This window comes from Mus caroli, unplaced genomic scaffold, assembly GCF_978045245.1.
Source record: "Mus caroli unplaced genomic scaffold, Mus_caroli_1 scaffold_12, whole genome shotgun sequence".
In the NCBI taxonomy this organism is placed as follows: Eukaryota; Metazoa; Chordata; class Mammalia; order Rodentia; family Muridae; genus Mus; species Mus caroli.
Genome location: NW_028227267.1, coordinates 47,975,705 through 47,982,737, shown reverse-complemented (window position 1 = coordinate 47,982,737; position 7,033 = coordinate 47,975,705). Strand labels below are relative to the sequence as shown.

Genomic DNA, 7,033 nt, shown 5'->3' with positions numbered 1-7,033 from the left:
GAGTATCATTCTTCTCCAAATCATGGACCCTTACAATGTATATTACTGAGAATATGAGTGTGTGTAGATGCCATGAAAGTAGAGAAGTGCCCACAAAAGGAGAAAAGAAGCATTGAGGAAGACAAGTGGGAAGGAAAGAGAATGCGTGATGTATAAGTGGAAGAGGAGACACTGGGAGCAAGAAGGTTTAAGTGGGATTAAGGAACTGGAAGAGGACAGAGGAGATTAGCTTGGGGAAGGCTCAACCAAAAATAAATATGTACGAAACTGCCATAGAGAAACCTGCCACATTGTAAACTAGTTTTTTTTAAAAAATTGAAGACAAATATTCTTTTAATTGAAAGCTTTTAAAAATCAAGGAAGGCACAGTGCTGTAGAGGTGCCAGTGATCTTTATAGAATGGCATGTGATGAGTCCTGTGGCCCAGTGCTTGCCTTTCAGCTCACCAACATATGCACATTAAGAGTGTGTACACTGTTGTACAACCATCAGCATGTGAGAAGAGAACAGTGAAAAATATTTCAACCAAACCAAAGTGTAGATTTCCCTTCAGGATTAATTTCAAAATGTTAAAAAGCTTTCCCAATCAATGAAGCCGTCTCTTCTCTTACTCTTAATTCCCATTGCATATGGAACAGAAACAGAATGTCTCCACTGGATAGTGTGTGCTCTGTCTCAGACTTTTTGGGGAACAGTAGGTTTGCATACAGGCTACAGGTGCCTGGGGAGCACTGTGTGCTCACTGCACAGAGGTAGAGAGCAGAGTCACTGGGTTGAGAGTCTCTGATGTGCAGGGAAACATGCAGGCTGGCCTTATTGAGGTGAGCTGTGAATCTGCCTTCCTTCTTGTCACCATTGGAGAAGATGGACATCAGTGCCTTGGGGCCTTCCCCAGAATGCTGTCTGTACCACCAGAAATACTGAGAATTACGATCACTGAAAGTGCAGTTGAGAGAGGCCATGCCTCCCTCTGGAACAATGAGGGATTCTGGGCTCTGCTGCACATTCTGCTGGCTGTTCACCCCTGTGGAGAAAAACAAAGGTCAGACAATCAAGAAGAGATGCATAACATTTGAGAATGGCTTTTTGATGGGCCTCCCACTCCTAACTAGAGATTGAAACTATCTGTGTTTCTACCATTAGCCTGGAGCAGACAACTTTATATATCACACCAGGATCCAGAAGAAATTCCCAAACTTACAGTGTAGCTGAAGCCACAGGATCACTAGTGAAACACACAAGGACTTCATTCTTTCCTCTTCCCTCTTCACTGAGGATTCAGATTCTCAACCCTAAACCCTAAATTCTCATATAGTCGTATTCACAAGTTTTCACATCTCCTATAGGAAACATGAAAAGCAGCTTTGCTAGCAATCAAAAAAGTGACGATTCACCATCTAAACAGCACCAAGCCTTTCCTCCAGCCCTTTCTCTACCCCTCCCTCTTCTTCCTGCCCAGCCCTCTTCCTTCCTTCTCTCCCAATTGAGAATTTTGCTCAGGATCACTATAAAACACTGCCACCTTGTGGTCTCAGGATAGTTGACAAAGAGAGTCAAACTGTAAACACTTCTAGTGTGACTACTAAAAATTAAAATTCTTGACAGTTTAGCTGGAGTAATGAAGAGATACTTTCTCCAAGTCAGGGTTGAGAGTGAGGTGAGCATGTGTGTACACACTCAGCAGATGTTGTCTCATTTCTCAGTAGTAGTAAGTACTGCACACAGTCAGTCATGTGCAATGAAAAATCACTATGAAACATCAGCCAAGTAAATCTAAGTGAGATTCTTATTTATAGCATAACTCCAACCCTGGTCACTTCCATTCAAATCCATCTTCAAGGCTTACAGATGGCTGAACAGACTGTTTATCTAAGCCAGAGCCTAGAATGACCTGAATTCTTCATTCCATTTGGAGCCAAGAGCACACTTGTGTGTAAATAAACTTTACTTGGGTTGGTGCAAGAGAGATGGAGCTGTGTTAATCACCTAAACTCTAAATAAAGCCTAGGGAACTTGTTTATTTCTCTAAATTTTTTATTCTCTTTTCTTGAATAAAGTCCTGTTGAGTAGGGATTGATCTGTGAAAATTCTAGATCTCATTTCTTTCTTCCTCCCTCTTTCTGACTCTGCCTACTATCTCCCTCTCTCCCCTTTCTTTCTTCTCTCTCTTCTTCCCTGACCCTTTCACATTATCTCACTCTCCATTTCCAACATAGTCATCAAGCCATATGTACCAGGGGAATATCTATGCCAGAGCTGAAGTGGGTCCACATAGAAACAAATCAAGAAATAACTGTCCTGTAGGAGTCTTTGAGACTCAACAGACTGTAGAGGTAAGAAAGCAGTTTGGATCAACACAGCTAAGTAGCGGGTGGGGGGTCCATGCTTCAATGGCCTGATATTGAGTAGTTTATTTTTAGGCATGTTTAAAGAGGACAATTTGGTGAAAACCTCACCAGTGATAATTAACTTATCCTTTGTATACAATAAAGCATAATAAATCTTCCTGAGGAACAAAGTAAGCTAAGTAAAGATTGACATGACATGATTAGAAACCCTTCTATAAAGATGGATTCAGTAGACTGACTGAGAAAAAACAAGCTTATGATAATGGTGTGGAGCTGGGGGAAGGAACTGAAGTGCAAAGGTCGCCAGGCTATGAACCACTTCTGCTCCTGGACTTCTGGGCATATAACAACAGATTATGCCTTCCTTCCTTTGAAGGAAGAACCCTCTGTGTTTTACATTCCAGGTTCCTTGGTTGATATCTGTGAGCAAAAGGAACTCTGTGCCTCCAAAATTGTCCCATGTTGGGCTTTGAGATCTTGCAGCAACTGGTGACTAAATCCTACAAAAGAGCTATGTAGTTAGCATCCCCAAAACACGGTTTGATCAGACTCATCCTTTACCATCAACAAGTACAAAGGGAACAGAATGAAGGAAAGATGCTCATACTCAGACTGTTTTCTTCAAGAATACATTGTCCATAACAATAATAATATTCATGTCTCACTAAATATCAAACATAATCATGTGGCACATGCTTTAAATCCCAAAGGGGATTCAGGTTTGGGAGGCTGAAGCAAGAGGATATGCGTTTAAGGCATTCCTTCGACATGCAGGTAGGCATTGTTTCAAAAACATCGATAGGAAGAGGGAGAAGAATGAAAATAACAAGTACCATGGCCTTGGGAAATGTTCAAAAAGGAGCAGGAAACAAATTGAAGCAGAGGCTTTGTACTCTTCTTTGTTGGAAGACCCTGCTTTTAAAGTCACAGTCCACCATGTCTGGATAAGCTCTCTGAGCTCACAGAAAATGGAGGACTCTCTTTTTCAGCAGGGCTTCCTCTTCTCTGCTTGAACTTAACTGGAGGGTGTTTCTAAGAATGCCTTATCTAGAAGACTACCCTGCACAAATCTTCCTGCAAGTGCTACAGGGTTTAGTACTCACCCCTTCCTCTCTTATGATAATTAGGTACTGTGTTATAACCAATCAGCCCTTCCCAAAAAGAAACCTTGGAGGAAAGTCCTGTTACAAGCCTATGGCCAGATTACAGTTTCAACTTCATCTCTCCCAATAAGAACCTGCCCAGCAGATTAATAGAATTCCTCTTGTAAAATGAAGCATTTTTGCCCTAGCCAGTCATGTATATCCACCCTGGGAATCTTTATGCCCCAAGATCTCTATAGCCCTGTTCACCTGGAATAAAGTTAAGCTGACTTTCTGAGGCAGACCCAGAAGTCAATCCTTCAATACTCATACTGTCCAAACGTGTTCTGTCCTGTCTGACCAGTTCCATGCCCCCAAACCCTGTGGGAAAACAACCACAGGGAAAAGGGAGGGTCACATACTTCCCTGGAAAAGACATGCCATAAAATGTATACAACTAGATAAACTGTTTTCTCAAAAGAGCAGGAGAATGGCTAGTTAGATATGCACTGCAGTTTCCTGCTTCACTATGAACCTGAAACAAAGAATCAAATTATGGATACTTAGTGAGGGGATCGATATGTAAAAGTGTGGGAATCGGGAAAAGTAAATCACAGATTCAGATTGTCTTAGTCAGGGTTTTACTTCTGTGAACAGACACCATGACTAAGGCAAGTCTTACAAAAGACAACACTTAATTGAGGCTGGCTTACAGGCTCAGGGGTTCAGGTTATTATCATCAAGGTGGGAGCATGACAACATCCAGGCAGGCATGATGCAGAAGGAGTTGAGAGTTCTGCATCTTCATCTGAAGACTGCTAGGAGAATACTAACTTTCAGGCAGCTAGGATGAGGGTCTTAAAGTCCATTTTCAGAGTGATCCACTTCCTCCAACAGGGCCACACCTACTCCAACAAGGCCTCAACTTCTAGTAGTGCCACTCCCTGGGCCAAACATATTCAAGCCACCACATTCCATTCCCTGGCCCCCATAGGCTTGTTCAAACACATGAGTCTATGTATGCATACCTAGCCATAGCATAATGCAAAATACATTTAATCCAACTTTTAAAGTCCCCGTTGTCTATAGAAGTTCCAAAAATGTTAAAAGAACAAAGTTCAAAGTCTCTTCTAAGATTCATGCCATTGCTTAACTGTAATCCCATACAAAGTCAAAAATACTGGACCAAAGCAAGACAGAAAATCAGCTGAGAAAACTCCGTGTCTTTATATCTGATATCAAAGTGATCTTCAGATTTTGAACTCCTTTCATCTTTGTTGACTGCTGTTGGAAGATCTGGTATTGAGCAACAGTAAACTTCATTCTCTTAGGCTGGTTCCACTCCCTGTTAGCAGCTTTCATTGGCAAGTGTCTTAGTCAGGGTTTCTATTCCTACACAAACATCATGAACAAGAAGCAAGTTGGGGAGGAAAGGGTTTATTCCATACAGCCATTCATCACCAAAGGAAGTCAGGACTGGAACTCAAGCAGGTAAGGAAGTTGGAGTTGATGAAGAGGCCATGGAGGGTTGTTACTTACTGGCTTACTCAGCTTGCTCTCTTATAGAAGCCAAGACTAACTAACAGTCCAGGGATAGCACCACCCACAATGGGCCCTCCCCTCTTGATCACTAATTGGAAAATGCCTTACAGCTGGATCTCATGGAGGCGTTTTCTAACTTGAAGCTCCTTTCTCTGTGATAACTCCAGCCTGTGTCAAATTGACACACAAAACCAGCCAGTACACCGGGTATCCTGCAGCTCTGGCATCTCTAACATCTTGGGGTATCTAAGGCAACTTCAACCCTATAGTTTCTTATTCCAATGTCTGGGATAAACACGTAATCATTTTGACTCCTCTAAAGGGCTTGGGTCACATCTACAGCTCTGCGCTGTTACACTCTAGGCTCTGGTTAACTCCATTCCACTGCCTCTACTGATCTTAGTGATCATCCCATAGTACTGGCATCTCCAATACACTGGGGTTTTCTGATGAAACCAGGCTTCACCAATAGCTTCTCATAGACTCTCTTCATGGTGCCAAGCTTCAACTTCTTTTCATGAGACCTTCAGTCCTGGCCCTACAACTGAGGTTACACCTTCACCAATGGCCTTCACTGGCCTCTCACAGTGCCAAGCCTCAACTGCTCTCCATGATCCCTTCATGCCTTCAAAACCAATACAACCTGGGTAATTTTTACACATTACCCAATCCAGCTTTCATACAAGGTACAACCTTAGATCTCTGGAGCACAACTTCTTTTTTTTTTTCTTCTTATTTTTTTATTAGATATTTTCTTTATTTACATTTCAAATGCTATCCCAAAAGTTCCCTATACCCTCCCCCCGCCCTGCTCCCCTACCCACCCACTCCCACTTCTTGGCCCTGGCATTCCCCTGTACTGGGGCATATAAAGTTTGCAAGACCAAGGGGCCTCTCTTCCCAATGATGGCCTACTAGGCCATCTTCTGCTACATATGCAGCTAGAGACACAAGCTCTGGGAATACTGGTTAGTTCATATTGTTGTTCCACCTATAGGGTTGCAGACCCCTTCAGCTCCTTGGGTACTCTCTCTAGCTCCTCCATTGGGGGCCCTGTGTTCCATCCAATAGATGACTGTTAGCATCCACTTCTGTATTTGCCAAGCACTGGCATAGCCTCACAAGAGACAGCTATATCAGGGTCCTTTCAGCAAAATCTTGCTAGCATGAGCAATAGTGTCTGGGTTTGGTGACTGATTATGGGATAGAACCTCAGGTTGGGTAGTGTCTGGATGGTCCATCCTTTCGTCTTAGCTCCAAACTTTGTCTCTGTAACTCCTTCCATGGGTATTTTGGAACACAACTTCTTTGTGCTCTCAAAAAACACTTCCCAGATTTCACCTCACTGATGAAAAGTATGGTTAGGTCTATGACAACTTCTGTCTTAAGGTTTTACTGCTGTGAACAGACAACATGATCAAGGAAATGCTTATAAATACAACATTTAATTGGGACTGGCTTACAGGCTCAGAGGTTCAGGCTATTATCATCAAGGCAAGATCATGGCAGCATTCAGGCAGACGTGAATCAGGAGGAGCTGCAAGTTCCACATGCTCATCTGAAGGTCCCTAGAAGAAGACTGATTTCCAGGCAGCTAGGTTGAAGGTCTTAAAGCCCATACCCACACACTTCGTCCAACAAGACAACCCCTACTCCAATAAGGCCACACCTCATAGTGCCACTCCCTGGGCTAAGCATATTCAAACCACCACATAGATGAAATCCCAAATTACTAAACTTTAAACTTCTGAAAGAAACTAAGGATCCTAACATTGGGTATTGAAAACATGATAGAGGAGAGGAGACTCCACCTTGGTGCAGCTTCAAGCAAAAGAGAAAACAAAAGTCTCAATGATATCCATATATGCACGTCTGATATTCTGCAAAGATATAGTTTAAGATGAGAGATCGGTGACCTTTCTGCTTGCTAACTTACTCACTGAGGGTATGATGAAAGATCTTCATTAGTCTTAGTGTTGATATCCAACCTCTAGATCCACACTAGTTCTCATACACCAGCACAGCCTGCCAACCATGCCTGACACTTCCTGCACCCTTCCC

General features: G+C 42.7%; 1 pseudogene; it reads right to left on the bottom strand.

The window, feature by feature from the left end:
* Positions 1-569: 569 nt before the first annotated feature.
* Positions 570-1,250, bottom strand: LOC147001839 (T-cell receptor alpha chain V region 2B4 pseudogene; annotated as a pseudogene).
* Positions 1,251-7,033: the final 5,783 nt, after the last annotated feature.